The sequence below is a fragment of the Ornithorhynchus anatinus genome, chromosome 2, assembly GCF_004115215.2.
Source record: "Ornithorhynchus anatinus isolate Pmale09 chromosome 2, mOrnAna1.pri.v4, whole genome shotgun sequence".
Lineage (NCBI taxonomy): Eukaryota > Metazoa > Chordata > Mammalia > Monotremata > Ornithorhynchidae > Ornithorhynchus > Ornithorhynchus anatinus.
In genome coordinates this window covers 105612290-105631491 of record NC_041729.1, presented here as the reverse complement: position 1 = coordinate 105631491, position 19202 = coordinate 105612290, and the positions used below count along the sequence as shown (strand labels likewise).

Below are 19202 nucleotides of genomic sequence, written 5' to 3'. Positions count from 1 at the left end.
ATGTCCATCCCGGGACGATGTCCCCCTCGGGCTGGTGTCCCTCTGGGGATAGTGTCCCTCCGGAGATGATGTTCGTCCCGGAATGGTGTCCCTTTTGGGATGGTGGCCCTCCGGGGATGGTGGCCCTCCAGGGACAGTCGCCCTCCGGGGGATGGTGTCTCCCCGGAGATGGTGTCCCTCCCGGGATGGTGCCCCTCCAGGGATGATGTCTGTCCCGGGATGGTGTCCCTCCGGGGATGCCGTCCCTCCAGGGATAGTGTCCATCCCGGGTTGATATCCCTCCGGGGATGGTGTCCCTCGAGGGGTAGTGTCCTTCCAGGGGTGGAGTCCCTCCCGGCATGGTGTCCCTCCGGGGCTGATGCCCGTCCCGGGCTGGGGTCCCTCGGGACCTCGGGAGCGTTGGCTGCCCCCTTCCCCGTCCCGGGCCCCGACCGGTCCTGGCCTGGGGGTGTCCCTCTGGCCTCGGGGGACGCCCCCTGTCCCTCCCGTCCCGGGCCGGGCTCCGTCGGGGCTCCGGGGAGGCGGAGCAGAGGGTCCCCCTCCCCGGGCTGGGGGCGGGGCCGGGAGGGGCGGGGCCCGGGGGCCTGGGGGCGGGCCGGCCAGGGCGGGGGTCTGCTTGGCTCTGCCGGGCCGGGCTCCCCTCGCACCGCCATGGAGTGACGGGCCGGCGGGGGCCGGAGGAGCCGGTGCGGAGCGGTGAGCGGGGTCAGAGGTCAAGGGGCCGGGGGGCCAGGGGGGCCGGAGGGGCTGGGGGTCCCGGGGCTCTGCCCCGGAATGGTGGCGAGGGGAGTTGGAGGGCGGGCCCGGGGAAACTTGGGGCAGAAACTTTGCAGGGCGCGCCCAGGGCGCATCCAGGGCGCATTTGGAGAGGGGATCCCACGTGGCACCGCCAGGCCGGGCCCCCTCCCTCCCTCCCCGGACCGTAGGGATCCCCCGACTCCCAGGACCCCGCCCCCCGATCCCGCCAATTGGGGGGACCCCCTCGCCCCCCACCCCCGGGCAGAGCCGTGGCTGCAGGCCCGGGGGGCGAAGAGCGGCCGGTCCCGCCCTGCCACTGGGCGAGGCCTTGGGGGGACACCCCCAGGGAAGGGGGTGCGGGCCGGGGTCGGGGTCCGGCCGGCAGGGGCCGGAGGGGGGCCGGATCGGGGTGGGCTCTGTCCTCGACCCACTCGAGACCGTTTTGATTCGGCAGGAGAAATCAGGCCAAGCTGGGCGGCTTTGCCCCCCAGCTCCAACTTCACCGCGGGCAGGGAACGCGTCCACCACCTCTGTCGTATTGTACTCCCCCGGCCCTTGCCCCAGGGCTCCCTGGACGCGGCAAACGCTCAATAAATCCCACCGATTGATTTAACAGTTTCCCAAAGAGGCCGTGAGGTGAGAGGAAACAGAACGGGCCTTTCGCGGCTGCGGAACCTCATTCCCCGTGGCCTAGCCCGTGGGTGGACTGTAAACTCCTTGTGGGCAGGGAATGGATCCGTTACATCATTGTGTTTGACCCTCCCAAGTGCTTAGTGGAGAAGCGGCGTGGCTTAGTGGAAAGAGTAGGGCCTTGGGAGTCAGAGGTCGTGGGTTCTAATTCCGGCTCCGCCACTTATCAGCTGTGTGACCTGGGGGAAATCACTTAACTTCTGGGCGTCAGTTCCTTCGTCTGTAAAATGGGGATGAAGACTGAGCCCCACGTGGGACAACCTGATTACCTCATATCTACCCCCAGAGCTTAGAATAATGCTAGGCACATAGTAAGCGCTTAACAAATACCAATATTAGTAGTAGTAGTAGTACAGGGCCCTGCACAAAGTAAGCGCTCAATAAATAGGACTGATTGATTGTGTCCAGGGATTCTCAAACCACAAGCCCTAAAGGGGGCCTTGGCTTCCTTCCCCTAAAGAGTGGTTTCAGTGCTTTCTTAGAGGGAAACTTACGCGTACGAATGATGATGGTGCTGGTATTTGTTAAGCGCTTACTATGCACTAAGCACTGTTCTAAGCGCTGGGGTAATAATAATAAAGGTGGTATTTAAGTGCTTACTATGTGCCAAGCACTGTTCTAAGCACTGGGTTAGATACAGGGTTACCAAGTTGTCCCACGTGGGGCTCACAGTCTTAATCCCCATTTTACAGATGAGGTAACTTGAGGCACACAGAAGTTAAGGGACTTGCCCAGAGTCACACAACTGACAAGTGGCAGAGCCGGGATTAGAACCCATGACCTCCGACTCCCAAGTCCGTGCTCTTTCCGCACTAAGCCACACTGCTTCTCCTTATACACCACTGGTTCCTCCTACTAGTAATTGATTTTAGATTGTAAACTCCTTGAAATCAGGGATCATGTCTGCATCGTATATCATGGCCTAGAGAACTGCCTTGGGTGTCGAGTGAGGACCCGAGTTCTTCTGCTGTGGGACCTTGAGTAAATTACTGAATTTCTCTGTGCCTCTGTCTCATCTTCTGTAAAATGGAGATTCATTTTCTGTTCTCCCTCCTGCTTAGGCTGGGAACCCCATGTGGGACAGGAGCTGTTGGACCTGATTTTCTCATACAGTGCTTGGCACATAGTATGCACTTAACCAATACCACACTTATCAAGTGTTTGGTACAGTACTTTGCACACAAATAGTGCTCAATAAATACCATTGATTAATTGGTTGAAGAGTTTCTACATTAGCCCAAGGGGGTTTCTCCACTTTTCTAAAGAGTAATTTCCAGATTTCCCCCAAAGAAGATTTTCCATTCTTATCGATGAATCAGTGGCATTTACTAGTGTGATCGAGTGGAAAGAGTGTGGTCCGGTAGTCAGAGGACTTGGGTACTAATCCTGCTTCACCACTTGCCTGCTGGGTGACCTTGGACAAGTCACTTGACTTTTCTGACCTTCAGTTCCCTCATCTGCGGAATGGGGATTCACTTTGTTCTCCCTCCTACTTAAACTGTGAGCCACATGCGGAAATTGATTATTTCATATCTACTCCAGTGCTTAGCTTATGGCCTAGTAAGCACTTAACAAATACCATAGTTACTGGGTACAGAGCACTGTACTAAACGCTTGGGGGAGTACAGTACTATAGAGCGGGTAGGTGTGTTCCTTACCCACAAGGAGAGGGAGGAGTTAGACATTAAAATAAATTCCAATTAAGGGAAATGGCAGAGTACAAAGATAGATACCTAATAATGATAATAATGATGGCATTTGTTAAGCACTTACTATGTGCAAAGCACTGTTTTAAGCACTGGGGAGGATACAAGGTGATCGGGTTGTCCCACTTGGGGCTCACAGTCTTAATCCCCATTTTACAGATGAGGTAACTGAGCCACAGAGAAGTTAAGTGACTTGCCCGAAGTCACACAGTTGACAAGCGGCAGAGCCAGGAAGCACTGTGGGAGTGGGGGTTGGATGAATATTAAGTGCTGAAGGTGTACAGGACCGAGTACACAGGTGATGCCAGAGGGAGGCCAAGTAGGGCAAATGAGGGCTTAATCAGAGAAGGTGGCTTGGAGAATTTTAATAGGGTTTTTAAGGTGGAGAAAGTAAAGGCCTGTAGGATATGAAGGGGGAGGGAGTTCCAAGCCAGAAAGAGGATGTGGGCAAGGGGTCGACAGTGAAATAGGCAAGATTGAGGTGCAGTGAGTAGATTGGTGGTAAGAGGAGTGAAAAGTGTGCAGGCTGGGTTGAAGAGAGGGGGAGAGCAGATTGAGTGCCTTAAGTCTGATGATAGGGAGTTTCTGTTACGATGCAGAGGTGGAGGGGAGGTGTGGGGAGACATAGATTGAACATGTTTTTAGAAAAATGATCCTGGCAGTAGAGTGAAGTAAGGACGGAAGTGGGGAGAACCTCCTCGCTGACCTCCCTGCCTCTTGTCTCTTTCCCTGCTCCAGTCCATACTTCACTCTATTAGATCAATTTTCTAAAAAAGTGTTCAATCCGGGTCTTCTGAGTCATCAAGAACTTCCAATGGTTTCCCATCCACCTCCGCCTCAGACAGAAACTCCTTACCATCAGCTTTAAAGCACTCAATCAGCTCCCCCCGCCACCTCACCTCACTGATCTCTTACTAAAGCCCAGCTCACACAGTCTGCTCCTCTATTACCTCCATCTCGTCTATCTCACCGCCACTCACTTTCCCACATCCTCCCCCTAGTCTGAAACTCCCCCTTCCTCCCCGCCCATTATATATGCCAGACGACCACTCTCCCCACCTTCGAATCATTATTAAGGTCACATCGCCAAGAAACCTTTCCCAGTTAAGTCCTCCTTTCCCCTCCTCCCTTTCCCTTCTTTCTTGGCTATGTACTTGGATCTGTGACCTTCGGGAATTCGATATTCACCCCACCCTCAGCCCCATAGCTCTTACATACATATCTTTAGAATTATATATAATAACATTCATTTCTGCCCCCCAACCCCCCCGACTCAGTGTGGACAGAGAACATGTCTGCCAACTCTGTTGTATTGGACTTTCCCCCAGCACTTAGTACAGTGCTCGGCACACAATAAGTGCTCAATAAATACGACTGATTGATGGAATGCCCCCAGCGTAGGCTCATGCTTCTCCTCTAAGGAGTCTTCGCCACAGGGGCTGGGGTGTCTGCTAAGTGCCAGTGACAGGGCAAGAAGCTCAGACTTTGCCCATCCTCTACAGTGAACTCACAGGTGCCATCTTGGCCTCTCCTAATAATAGTAACAATAATAATGATGGTATTTGTTAAGTGCTTACTATGTACCAGGCACTGATCTAAGCGCTGGGGTAGATACAAGGTCGTCAGGTTGTCCCACGTGGGGCTCACAGTCTTAATCCCCATTTTACAGATGCGTAATGAGGCACAGAGAAGTTAAGTGACTTGCCCAAAGTCACACAGCTAAGTGGAGAAGCTGGGGTTAGAACCCACAACCTCTGACTCCCAAGCCTGTGCTCTTTGCACTAAGTCACGCTGCTTCTCTTAATTGTGGTATTTGTTGAGTGCTTACTGTGTGCCAGGCCCTATTCTAAGTGCTGGGGTAGGTACAAGCAAATCAGGTTGACACAGTCCCTGTTCCATGTGAGCCTCACCGACTCGATACCCATCTTACAGATGAGGAAACTGATGCCCAGCAAAGTGAAGTGACTTGCCCAAGGTCACCCAACAGACAAGGGTGGAGGTAGGATTAGAACCCACGACCTTCTGATTCCCAGTCCGGTGCTCTATCCACTACGCCTCCCTTTCCCTCCCTCCCTGGCCAGGGCATCTTCCCCCTTGGGTTAGAAATAAGTGCACAAAATGGGGGCCAGAGCCAAGGGAAGCAGTGTGGTCTAGAGGATATGGTTTTTAACTCCAGCTCTGCCACTTGCCTGCTTTGTGACCTTGAGCAACTTACTTAACTTCTCTGTGCCCATTTCCTCAGTTGCAAAATGGGCATTCAACACCTGTTCTCCCTTCTACTTAGATTGTGAGTCCTATAATAATAATAATAATAATTGTGGTATTTGTTTTGCACTTACTCTGTGCCAAGCCCTGTACTAAGTACTGGGGTAGGTACAAGGTAATTGGGTTAGGCACAATTCCTATCCCACATGGTGCTCACAGTCCTAAAACCCATTTTACAGATGAGGTGGCCAAGGCACACAGAAGTTAAGTGACTTGCCCAAGTTCACATAGCCGACCCGTGGCGGACCTGGGACTAGAACCCAGGTCATTCTTACTCCCAGGCCTGTGCTCTATCCAGTATGCCATGGTGCTTCTCCAAGGGGCTGTATTCAGCCTAATTAACTTTCATTCAGTCGTATTTATTGAGTGCTTACTATGTGCCGAGCACTGTTCTAACCGCTGGGGTAGATTCAAGGTAATCAGGTTGGCCCACGTAGGGCTCACAGTCTTAATCCCCATTTTACAGACGAGGTAATAATAATAATAATGATGTTGGTATTTGTTAAGCGCTTACTATGTGCAGAGCACTGTTCTAAGCACTGGGGTAGATACAGGGTAATCAGGTTGTCCCACGTGAGGCTCACAGTTAATCCCCGTTTTACAGATGAGGAAACTGAGGCAAAGAGAAGTTAAGTGACTTGCCCAAAGTCACACAGCTGACAAATGGCGGAGCCGGGATTAGAACCCTTGGCTTCTGACTACCAAGCCCGTGCTCTTTCCGCTAAGCCATGCCGCTTCTCTACTAAGTGCTTGGAAGGTACAGTTCAGCCAACAAATAGAGAGAACCCCTGCCCAACAATGGGCTCACAGTCTAGAAAACGGGCTCACAGTCTAGAACTTGTATCTACCCCCCAGTACTTAGAACAGTGCTTGACACATAGTGAATAACAAATGACATAGCACTTGCGCGCCGCGGGCCTATCCAGAGAAGCAACGGAGCAGACCCAGGCTTCAGGTGGGGGGAAGAGAGGATTGTCCAGGATAGATGGACTCTTGGGTGGTGGTGGCAAAAATACCACTATATGAAAGAGATTCGTGGTGGTGACTTGCTGTTCTAACAATCAATCAATCCGTGGTACACTACAACAGGATTAGTAGACACATTCTCTACTCATAATGAGCTAAAGGCTTAGAGTCTAGTTTACAGTCTAGTTTGGGGCTTTCATTTGCATCACTTCCCTTTCACGGAGTTCCCGACACCTCGACAGCCCTTTGGGAGGGAATCAGTAGAAAAACACAAAACTCTGCCGACCTGTGCTGAGACCTGCGTGTGATGAGCTATTCCGTTCTGTCAGGGGCCTCGCCGTGGTTCTGTCATCGAATAAGACTCATCGAGCAGCTGCGGAGGGCAGAGAACTGAACTAAGCATTCAGAAGAGTATAAAGCACAGACCTGAGAGTCAGAAGGACCTGGATTCTAATCCTGGCTCTGCCACTTGTCTGCCATGTGACCTTAGGCAAGTGACTTCACTTCTCTGGGCCTCAGTTCTCTACCATAGGGATGAAAACTGTTAGCCTCATGTGGGACGGGGACTGTGTCCAACCCGATTAGCTTGTGCTTGACACACAGTAAGCGCTTAGCAAATACCATCACTGTTCTTATTATTAGTTGATAGACACAGTCCCTGCTCCCAAGGAGCTTTCATCAGGAGGAGCCAATGAGTCGCCTGTATTTGCCTCCCACCCAGGTGCTAAATGTGTCCCCAGTAGCCAGAAAATGGGCATTATCTGTCACTGGGCAGTGTCCGATTGATCCCAGCCCCAATCCTGGGTGGTGAATCCTCACTTGGGTCTAGGCTGAAACCCGCAGCTCCAGAGCGGCGCCTTCTGAGAACAGCTCACTGCAGGCGTTTCGTTTCAGGGCTCACCCCAGGGTTCCTCTTTACTTCGCTTGAAAAACTTGCAAAATTTCCAGCCAGTGATCTGACCGGATTCCCGCACTACATGGCTGCCGCCGCCCAAGACGCTACTGCAAAACAGGGGCGTGCGGGACTGGAGAGAGGTCAGAAGGGCCACAGAGATGAGCAGGGGTCGGCAATCGGTCCAGTAAGGGAAGGTGAGGGAAATAAGGATAGTCCTTCCAAGGAAAGGGGGTGGAAGCAGCTTTGTGCCTGGAAAGCCTGGTGATTTCTGCTGTCCCCTAACTGGATTTGTCCCCAGCCCCTGGCACAGCAGCAAAAAGAAATCAGAAGCAGGCGAGTTCAATTAATCATATTCATTCAGTCAGTCGGTCATATTTACTGAGCACTTACTGTGGGAAGAGCACTGTATTAAGTGTTTGGGAAAGTACAGTGCAACAATAAGCAGACACATTCCCTGCCCACAAGGAGCTTACATTTTAGAGGGGGAAGATAGACATCAATACAAATAAATAAATTACAGATATGTACATAAGTGCTGTGTGTGGCGGTGGGGTGGGGAGAACAAAGGGAGAAAGTCAGGGTGACGCAGAAGGGAGTGGGAGAAGAGGAAAGGAGGGTTTAGTCAGGGAAGGCCTCTTGGAGGAAATAAGGCTTTGAAGGAGGGCGTCTGTTGAATTTGAGGAGGGAGGGTGTTCCAGGCCAGAGGCAGGACTTGGGCCAGGGTTCAGAGGCGAGACAAGTTACTGCCAAGGCATGATGAGAAAGTTAACACTAGAGGAGCAAAGTGTGTGGGCTGGGTTGTAGGAGAGTAGCAAGGTGAGGTAGGACGGGGCAAGGTGGTGGAGTGCCTTAAAGCCAATGGTGAGGAATATTTGTTTGATGAGGAGGTGGATGGGCAACCGCTGAAATTTTTTGAGGAGCTGGGTGACATGTTCTGAACGTTTTTGTAGAAAAATGATCCGGGCAGCAGAGTGAAGTATGGACTGGAGTGGGGAGAGATAGGAGGCCGGGAGGTCAGCAAGGAGGCTGATGCAATAATCCAGGTGGGATAGAATGATTAATTGTGTTAACGTGATAACAGTTGGGATTGAGCACTTACTGGGTGCAGAGCACTGTACTAAGCACTTGGGAGAGTACAATGTAACAATAAATAGACACATTCCCTGCCCACAGTGGACTTTCAAGATTGGGCCTTGAAGATTGAAGATGGAGCGGGACCTTGGTTTGGTGGATTTGGTCAGGGAGGAAATCCCAGTCCAGGAAAACATTAAATAAGGGGTTGGAGGGGGGAGACTTGTGAGCAGTTAGGAAGTGATCTTGGAAGGAGCAAAGAGTACAAATTAGGTTGAAGAGGGCCAATGTGGAATCAATCAATGGCATTTATTGAGCACTTACTGTGTGCAGAGAACTGTACTAAACACTTAGGAGAGTATATCACAAGAAGTTGGTAAACATGTTTCCTGCCCACAATGAATTTACTGTCTAGAGGGGTAGCAAAAGATAGAGAAAGCTGGTGGAAAACCTGGATGGCGATAATGAGATTGTTGATGGATGCAAAGGAAGCTGATTAGCCATTGGAGGCTTTAGAGGAATGGAGAGGTGTCTAGAATAGCATTTCAGGGATATGTTCTGGAGTATAGATGAGAGGGGGAAGAAGCTGGAGACTGGGAGATTAGTGAGAAGCCTGATAAAATAGTTTAACCATGATTTGGAGAGAACTTGGGTGAGGCTGGTGACTGTTGGGGTTGAGAAGAAAGAGAGCATCTGCGAGGTGTCATATAAGAAGAATTGGCAGGATTTGGCAGCTGATTGATTGGGAGTGGTGGAAAGACAGTGAGGAGTTGAGGGTATCAACAAGTTTGGGGAATTCTAAGATGGGAGAATGGTTTTATTGGCAGCGGTGGGAAAAGTTAGGCGGCAGAGGAGATGGTTTTAAGAGGGAAGATGAAAAGTTGAGTTTAAGACAGGTCGAGTTGGAGGGGCAGTGGGCATCTTAGTGAAGATGTCCTGGAAGCAGGAGGAACTATGGGATTTCAGGTCAGATGAAAGGTCAGGGCCGGAAAAGTAGATTTAGGATTCATTCACAAAGTCCCTCGGATCACCTGCGTATTAGAAGAGACAAGGTCCCTTCTGAGAGGGAGTGTTAACCTGAGGTGGCTGGTCAGTCTGCCCCACAGGGACGTGCAGTGAAAATCAAAGTTTCACAGTAGGGTCATATCACATTTCCAGGGCAGATTCAGCCGGCCCTAGAGCTGCGTGGATCAGTCAACCAGTCAGTTGTCTTTATTGAGCACTTACTATGTGTAGAGCACTGTAGTAAGCACTTACAACAGAATGAGCAGAAATGTCCCCTACCCATAATGAACTTAAATTCCATAGGGGGAAATAGACAATAATATAATTTATAATACATAATTTAAAGATATGTACATAAGTGCTGTGGGGTAGGGGGTGGGGTGAATATCAAATCTGCAGTGCTCACAGATCCAAGTGCATAGATGGTGTAGAAGGGAGAGTTAGCTGGGGAAAAGACGGCTTAATAATGCTTTGAAGGTAGTAAGAGTGGTGGTCTGCCATATGTGGAGGAGGAGGATGTAGAAAGGGGTCAGCAGCAAGATAGATTAGATCGGGGCAAAGTGAATCAGCTGCTGCTTGAGGATCAGAGTTTGCGGGCTGGACTGTAGTAGATAGGTGAGGTAGAATGGGGCGAGCTTTAATGGCTGATCAGCTGGCAGAGGTAGAAGTTAGGTGAGGATCTGTTGCCCCTGGAAACAACTGCCCCTACTCACACCTGCCCTGCTCTGCTGCCCCTGGGTGTTCCGGATCCAGTTTGTTCAGTTGTTCTAAGGACAACTGTATTTTGTGTTGCTGCTGTTGTTCTTGGGTGCTTTTCTTTTCTTTAATTTTCTTTTCCTTTCTGTTCTCTTCCTTTCTCTTCTTTTAGCTTTTCTTTTCACTTTCTGCAGTAATTGAAAAAGACCCTCCTAACGCCTACTAAGCCACTCGGAGTTTGGTGCTTAGTCATAACCTACCAAATGGGTGAGGGCACAATGGTGTCTTTTGAGGGCCTAGACATAGCCTATTCTGTGACCACAGCCTGCCCCCATTCTCCTTATCAGTTGTCCAACTCCGTGGGCCTCTGGGCACAGAGGGATTGGGTGTGAGAGTGTGGACAGTGCAGTGCAAACCATCATGACTGCAGCAAAAACAACTCAAGTGGAGGGCCTGCTGGCAATAGGACAGACCTTTCCACTCTTGAACGTTTGTATCCAAGGAATGTAAGGGGACTAGTAAAGGTGACTGACTGTATTTCCCTGGGTAAAATGAGTAGGCAGGAGTTTCTCTCTCAAAGACCCTCTGAAGAAGAGGGTCTCAAAGACCCTCTGAAGACCTGCTGAAGAATGTGGTCTCACCATCAGCAGTGCCATCTTGAAACTGGACAATGATCACTGTGCTGGCAGTGTCTCTGACCAAGGGTTTTAGCTCAATTCTGCTCCTACATCCAGGCACATGGGGTTTGTAAAGAGAAATGCTGTTCTTTGGGCTGAATCGTTCCCCCTGAATCAGGTTTCTGAGCAGACAGGAACGTTGAGACTCCCTGGGGATCGAAGCACTAGAGTTAGAATTAAATGCCCAGTTTGGCCTCAGTGCTCAGAGACCCCTAGGCCTGCTGGGATCATTGTTCAAAAACAGGGGGAAGGGCTATGACATGGGGAATAAAATCTACCAGTAAGGAGACAGGACCATAAAAGAAGGGGAGGAGAGAAGGGGAGAAGGAAGGAAGAGGTCACTTGAGATTGCAACGCTTATTCCTAACACACTCTCCCAACTGCTGCATGCAACAGACCCTCAGTGGATTGTGGTAGCATTCCCAGGCCCTTTGTCCCTTCTATTGTGACCCCAGAGTTTGTGTGTCTCCAGAAGCCCTATCTGGACTCTACTCTTCCGACTCAAAGTGTGTGCATCTCTTCCAGCCTGTGACCACAGGGTTTCGATCTATTCCTCTTCCTTCTCCAGCCTACACCACTATCCCTCTGTAAAAAAACAATCTTAAAAATCGGCTGGAGGGGATGGATTATGTGGTGGAGGCAGTGATACGGGGATATGGTACATTCTGAATGGGGACCAGAACCCAGATAACATGCTTGGAATATCGTGCCATTTCTTTTTCTAAAAGGGGAAGAGGTTGGCCTCCTGGCAGTCAGCACCTGTTCATCAGACAGGCCCCCGGACTAATTGGGAGTGGTGTCTTTTTCTCTGTGTGCCTCGGAATCTGACATGGTTGCTTTCATTCAGTGGTATTTATTGAGCGTTTACTGTGTGCAGAGCTCTGTATTAAGCACTTAGTACAATCCAGCAATAAAGAGAGACAGTCCCTGCCCACACCGGGCTTACAATCTAGAGATGGGGGAAACAGACATCAAAGCAAGTAAACAGACAGGCAGGCAACCCTCCCACATCCCCCCCAACACACACCCAAGGAATAACTAGAAAAAAATACTAACCAGGTCCTCCGCTGGAGGGTGGAGCCTTCTCTTGAAGCTGCATGCAGAGTACTGTATTGAGCATTTGGGAGAGCATGCTCTAACACTAAACAGACACACTCCCTGCCCACAACATCTTACAGTCTAGAGGGGTGCCCGAAGGAGAACGGGGGGACCCACCATCTCAAGGTCAAACGCGATGTCATGACTGTCCCGAGCCAGCAAAGCTTTTCAAACCACCAGCCAAGGAATCTTGGCTTAAAGGAACCATTGCTATAGGGCTCCCTTTTTAAGACTTTATTTTGAAAAGGTTCATTGCAGGAAATTAACAAGTTAAGATTCTTTCATACAATGCAAAGGACACAATTTTATTTAGGGACATAGAGAAAAAATTAAGGTGTGAATTTACTCAAATGGAGACTACAACCCAAATTGGCAAGTAGACCATACCATATTTACTCGTGTAAATTGCCTCACTTTTCCACGCTATTTTTGCAATAAAATACGGGTGGGGCAATCATGTCAGTCAATTTAACTATGAAGACTAGCAGTAAGAAGAGGAAAATAATGGGGAAGAGAGCAGAAGGAAGGAGAGCAGTTGAGACTGTCTCTCTCCCAAGTGCTTCATTCATGAAGCACTGGGACTCAAATCATCATCCTACACATGAACATCTTTTGAGGCAGGAACAGTTTCTCCTGACCAAACACTAGCATTGCATTATTATTATTATTATTATCATTATTATTATTATCATTATTATTATTAAACACTTACTGTGAAGCACTATTGAGTATGCTGGGATAGATACAAATTAATCAAGTCAGACATAGTCCCTATCCCACATGGAGCTAAAAGTCTAAGCAGGAAGGAGGACAGCTATTTAATCCCCAATTGAGAGTTGAGAAAACTCAGGCACAGAGAAGTTAAGTGACTTGCCCAAGTCACAAAGCAGGCAACTGGCAGAGAGGGAATTAGAACCCAGCTCCTCTGACCCTCAGACCCGTGCTTCCTTCACGAGGCCATTCATGAAGTCAAACGTTCCTTTGCTTCCTCCCCTTCCCCCTTAATCAATCGGTCAATCAGTGATATTTATTGAGCATGTCATGTTTACAGAGAACTTTACTAAGTATTTGGGAGAGTATTGTAGAGTTGGTTTTGTAGCAGTTGGGGAAGGCAGGCAGTAAATTGTACTGGAGGTAGAAGCAACAGAGTATAAGGATTTGGCAGAGAGCCAGTTCCTTTGGAGAGCGCTGGGAGACCCTTTTCCCAAGTGTTTACCAGAGGCCACGAGGCAAAGGTGATTCTCAGCTGAAGTGGGCAGCTCTCCCCAATAGGGTCGAGAATCCCGGTGTTCAGTTCCCAGCCCATCCAGTAGTTGCTAGGGCAAAGGTCTGGCTTAAGCCACAGCCTGCAGGGTTGGGACCAATTGTCTAACAGGCCGCAGTCACCCTTGGGGGGAGAGAGCAATACAGTGTGATGCCAAAAGTCTTCTTCAGGCCAAGTTGGGAAATGGCCATTTCCTCTGGAAGGCCTTCCTGGAATAATTTCCTTTCACCATCCCCATTATGCTGCAACGTGGATAGTCCCTCGCTATTAATGCTGAGAGATTCCTGAATTTGAGTCTCTGGCCTCCTCCATTTTGGGGCATGTTTATTGAGAGCAAGGGAAGCACGTGCCTAGTAGGAAAATCAGGGGCCTGGAATTCAGAGGACATGGGTTCTAATCCCGGATCTGCCGAAATGTTCTTCCAAATGCTAACTTGTGTGACCTTGGGCAATTCACTTAACTTCTCAGTGCCTCAGTTTCCTCAACAGTAAAATGGGGATTCAGTGCCTATTCTCCCTCCCACTAAAGCCTGTGAGCCCCTTGAGGAACAGGAACTGTGTCCAACCTAATTGACTTGTACCTACCCGGCGCTTAGAACAGTGTTGAACACATTGTAACATGTATAGGGTTGTGACTTTATTTCTTCGGTCCATCCAGATGCCCAGAATAGTGCCCCGCCTACAGCAGGTGCTCAGGACAGTGCTCTGCACATAGACAAGCACTCAGTCCAGGGTTGTATTTTCATTTATTTGTCCCTCCACCTCCCCGGAATTCTGATCCTGGAAATGAAAAGCCCCCCACCCTTCACCCCCCTCTTATGAGTCAGCCTGTGTCCCACTCCTTTCCCCCAGCTCCAGCTCTCAGCTGTGCAGAGCATTGGCAATTATCTCCCACAGTGCTCTGCCCATAGAAAGTGCTCAATAAATATCTTTGCTTGCTTGATGGCTTGGGACTTGCTGGGAACACCCCACCAAACCAGCCCCTGCACTTCATCCTCTCAATATGGGTCATTAAGCGGTGTTACTGTGTAGGAAGATTTCAGGCTTGACTGCCAGGAGCCTTCAGGAGCACGCAGGCTCAGCAACTGCAACAGCCAGGGAGAACAAGCCTCCTACATAGTAATAATAATAATAATAATTGTAGTATTAAGTGCTTACTATGTGCCACTCCACTGTACTGAGCACTGGAGTGGATACAAACACGTGGGACTCATAGTCTTAATCCCCATTTTACAGATGAGGGAACTGAGGCACAGAGAAGTGAAGTGATTTGCTCGTGGTCACACAGCAGTCAAATGGAGGAGTTAGGATTAGAACCCATGACCTTCTGACTCCCAGGCTGCTGCTCCATCCACTACGCCAAGTCCCGTGTGGACAGGAATTGAATCTGACCTGATCGATTTGTATCTGGCAGTGCTTAGAACAGTGCTTAACATATAGTAAGCGCTTAACAAATACCATTAAAAAAAAACCAACCCCTGTGTGCAGATGCACTGCCAGGACTGACTGAGCTGTGTTTGGCTCCAAGGCTCAGGTCAGTGGACTAGTGGGCTAGTGACCACAGCATTGCCAATCAGAATCATCTCTCTTGGCCTCCTAGTGTGTGTTTTTTGTTTGTTTTTTTCATGGTGTTCGTTAAGTGCTTACTATGTGCCTGCCACTGACTGGGGTAGATCACTGGGGTAAATACAAGCTAATCAGGTGGGACCCAGTCCATACCCCACATGGGGCTCATAATCTTAATCCCCATTTTACAGATAGGCCAGTGAGGTACAAAGAAGTGAAGCAACTGCCCAAAGTCACACAGCAGACAAGTGGCAGAGGTGGGATTAGAATCCAGGTCCTCTGACTCTCAGGCCTATGCTCTTTCCACTGGACCACGCTGCTTCTCCTGCAGTAGTGACAAGCCCCGGGCCCTTTCAGAGCCATCTGCAGTGTTTTGGGGTTTGTTTCTTCATTTCCACTCTATCAAACTTTTGGCCTAGAATTTTCCACTACTGCAAATGTAGAGTCAGCCCCGGGCTGCTTCTCTGCCCTGTAAGGGCCACCCACCTTGGATGCTGAGAGGAGGTTGATTGATTCATTCATTCAGTCATATTTATTAAGCGCTTACTGTGTGCAGAGTACTGTACTAAGTGCTTGGGAAAGTACAATTACAGCAAGAAAGAGTGACAGTCCCTGCCCATAAGGAGCTCACAGTCTAGAGGGGGAGGAGGCAGACAGCAATATAAAATGAGAGAGATATACATAAGTGCTATGGGGCAGGGAAAGGGGGGAAGAGCAAAGGGAGCAAGTCAGGGCAATGTAGAAGAGAGTGGGAAATGAGGAAAAGTGAGGCGTAGTGTGGGAAGGTTGATGCGACAGACTCGACGCCAGGATGCACTCTTCCGAAGAGGCTCAGAGCGGTGTCTGGAGAACCAACTGCAGTCTAAGAGATCCCAGCTGAAGTGGCTAGGAAAGCTCTGAGAACCTGCATCCTGGCTCAAAGAGGTGGTAGAACCAACCTCCTCCTTATCAACGGATGCCCCCTTCCTTACCACTGGCTCCTTGTGGCTTTACTGAGCAGTTGAACTAACGTCAGCTTCAGTAAAATCCCGTCGATCGCATGTCTAATGCAGGATAGAGAGCCATGTGTCAAGGATCCTGACCCGCGTTTCTGATGGGGCCACATGCCTAGGGGAGAGGTTCAGACTCAAAAAGTGGGTCCGAGGGTAGCTGTTGGTCAGGACTGGAGTAGGGATGGGAGCAGGGGGGCTTGGGTAATTCCTTCGCCTTTGGGGACTGTGGCAGCAATTTACCTAATAATTGTGGTATCTTTTAAAGCGCTTACTATGTGCCAGGAACTGTACTAAGCATTGGGGTAGATACAAGCCAGTCGGGTTGGACACACTGTGGAATCTAGTGTCTGCCTCTCCCACTAGACTGTGAGCTCACTGTGGGGAGGAAAAGCATTTACCAATTCTGTTGTACTCTCCCAAGTGCTTACCACAATGCCCTGCACACGATGAGCAACCAGTCGTATTTATTAAGCACTTACTGTTTGCAGGACACTGTACTGTTTAGGAGAGTACAAATTAACAACACAGTTGGTAGACATATTCCCTGCCCACAGCGAGCTTCCAGTCTAGGAGGGGATTCAGACATTAATATTAATAAATAAATTACGGATATGTACCTAAGTGCTATGGGGCTGAGAGAGGGGTGAATAAAGGGAGCAAATCCAAGGGCAAGCGTGACGCAGAAGGGAGTAGGAGAAGAGGAAATGGAACATCAGTCAGGGAAGGCCTCTTGAAAGAGATGTGCCTTCAATAAGGCTCTGCAGGTGGGGAGAGTAATTGTCGGATACGAAGAGGAAGGGTGTTCCAAGCCAGAAGCAGGACGTAGGCGAGAGGTTGGCGGTGAGATAGACGAGATAGAGGTACAGTGAGTAGGTTGGCAATTAGAGGAGCAAAGTGTGTGGGCTAGGTCGTAGTGGGAGAGCAGTGAGGCAAGGTAGACGATGGCAAGATGACTGCTTTAAAGCCTATGGTAAGGAGTGTCTGTTTGATGTGTAGGTGGATGAACAACCACCGGAGGTTCTTGAGGGGTAGGGAAACATGGACTGAACATTTTGTAGAACAATGATCTGTCCAGCAGGGCAACTATAGAGTGGAGTGGGGAGAGACAGGAGGCAGGGAGTTCAGCAGACGGGCTGATTGAGTAATCAAGTAATTATTCGATAAATACCATTGATGATGAAGTTGATTATGATGGTGGAAGGGAGGCAGAAGGCAGAGTCTCCCCAGCCTTTGGAGGTGGAGAGGGTCTGTGGGGGTCTCCAGGCTACTGCAGGGTGAGCAGGCAGAGGGCACCAGAGGGAAACAGTAAGCGCGCAATAAATATGATCGATCGATTGATTGATTGATTGATTGATGCAGCAAACAGGCCCAAGATGATGGGGAGAGAGGGCCGGACTGGGTATGGCCTCCACCTGCCTCTGGGAGAGAGACGGTGGGCCCGGAGTTTCCTGGTGAGGCTCCAGCTGGCAGCGGCAGTGGGTATTTGCTGGCTACCCGGCTGGTGGGCGAGCTCCTAAGTGGGAACTCCGGCTGTCCGTCAGCAGTGGTTTTGCTCTGTGTGGGCGGTTGGGGGTTGTAATTGCAGTCTGGGTGTGTATGGATGGCATCGGGATACAGGGATTTGGCCAAAAATGACTGCTTTGGGGAGGTGATGTTCCTCCTTTCCAAACCGCAGCTTCTGGGTGAAATTTTGCTTTTTTGTCTTCAAAAATAAGCGAACGCCCAACCCTACGGCCAAGGAGGGGTCTCAAATTCCTGGATTTTCCCCTCCCACCGGATCCTCTTTCAGCGAGCCAGGGCCGCGCCGCCGCATCTAGCCGTGGGGAAGCAGGCGGGGAGCTTGTGGAAACAGACTCAGGAGTGAATTCTCCAAAGGGCCTGGAGGCGGATGGGGACTCCCAGCCGGGTTGGGAGCCCGGCGGGGCCTGGAGGTGTTTTACTGGCACGAGCACAGCATTGATACCGGGGATAGGCCTTGGGAAGCATCTGGTGAGACGTCCCCTGTGTTTGGCCTAGGGGCCCGAGTGAGAGGCAGGGTGCCTCGTCAGAGTCCTGGGCTCACTGCCGCCTTCTGCTTGAGGGAGAAGGAGGAAGTGTTTGAAATTGCTCCTCCCAGTGGCTCGTGGATTTCCCCAGAGACAGGAAGCCAAGTTCCTCTGAATATCTATTTATAGCTGTCTTGAGGCTCAAAGGCCTCTCTGCCGAAGCCAGGATTGTATCCGTTACTGCTGCCGAATGGCATTGTCACGCACCGTGCCTGCCCAGGGGAACATTGGGCACCTCATTTGTCCCATTGCCTCTTGGGGTGAGCACTGCTCAGACCAAGATGCTGTTGAAGGGCAGAGGTCACTCTGGGGCTGACCAGGTTTGGAATTTAGAGGAGACATAGAGAAAAATACATCCCACTACCGACATGCTGTGAGGTTTTTTGTTTTTTTTTAATAGTATTTGTTAAGCACTTATTACGTACCAGGCACTGTACTGAACTCTGGGGTAGATATATGCTAATCAGGTTGGACATAGTCCAGGTCCCACAAGGGTCTTACATCTTTAATCCCCACTTTACACTTGAGGTGACTGAGGCACAGAGAAGTTAACTTATCCAAGGTCACACAGCAGACAAGTGGTGGAGCCGGAATTAGAACCCAAGTCCTCTGGTTCCCAGTGCTTGTTCCACTAGGCCATGCTGCTTGAACTATTTTTGCAGCAGCGGTGATGGTTTTCACACTGAGTTGTCTGCACTCTCTCACTCAGTCCCGGGCCCCAGGTAAGTGTTTACAACCTGCCAAGGATTGTATTAAGTGCTGTGGTAGATGCTAGGTAATTAGGTCAGATACAGTCCCTGTCTTACATGGGGCTCATAAACTAAGTGGGAAGGAAAACAGGTATTGAATCCCCATTTTACAGATGAGGAAAGTGAGGCTCGGAGAATTTAAACGACTTGCTCAAGGTCACACAGAAGGCTAGTGGCAGAGAGTGAATTAGAACCCAGGTCCTCTGACTCCCACTGACCTTGTGGTCCCGTAACCAAATACTTCTGGAAAGCCTCATCAGCAGGAACACCTCAATACCTTCACCACTTTGGGTAACGTGCCTTCGAAAGATGAAAACCTGAACCTCCCACCATTCTCCTTCTTTCTCTCCTGCATGGTTAGGATGAAATACGCAGCCAAATGGAATGCAGGCAGATCTGCCCAATATCTACTCAGTTCTGCCTGCAGCCTGTGAGGACAGGGCAGAGCTACAGAAGGGGAAAATGAGGCCACCAGGGAGGTGGGAGGGATGGAGCCTCTGTTTGAGGAGACACCGAAAGGGCCCGAACCTTACAGTCTGGACATATTCAGGGTGAGAGGGAACAGAATTGGACTTTACAGAATTGGGAAAGGAGTAGAATGGGAGAGTATGTGCTCTTCCCTAAATCCCCCTCCGAGAAGAGAGGAACCCACTGGAAACACCAGCAGGGTATAGAGGGGCTTGGATCTGGGGAGAAGCAGACTGGATCCCTGGAAGAGAAGTTAAGGATGAAGATGAGAGAGTTAAGGGTGTTGGATGGTCCAACCCTAACCATGAAGGG

General features: G+C 50.0%; 1 protein-coding gene across 1 annotated transcript in view; it reads left to right on the top strand.

Moving 5' to 3' along the window:
• The first annotated feature begins 617 nt into the window (after positions 1–617).
• Positions 618–19202, top strand: part of DSE (dermatan sulfate epimerase) — a 56170-nt gene continuing 37585 nt past the window's right edge. Inside the window, exon 1 of the mRNA XM_029053974.2 lies at positions 618–696. The gene's annotated coding sequence lies outside the window, so the exon portion shown is untranslated. The remainder of the gene's footprint in view (positions 697–19202) is intronic.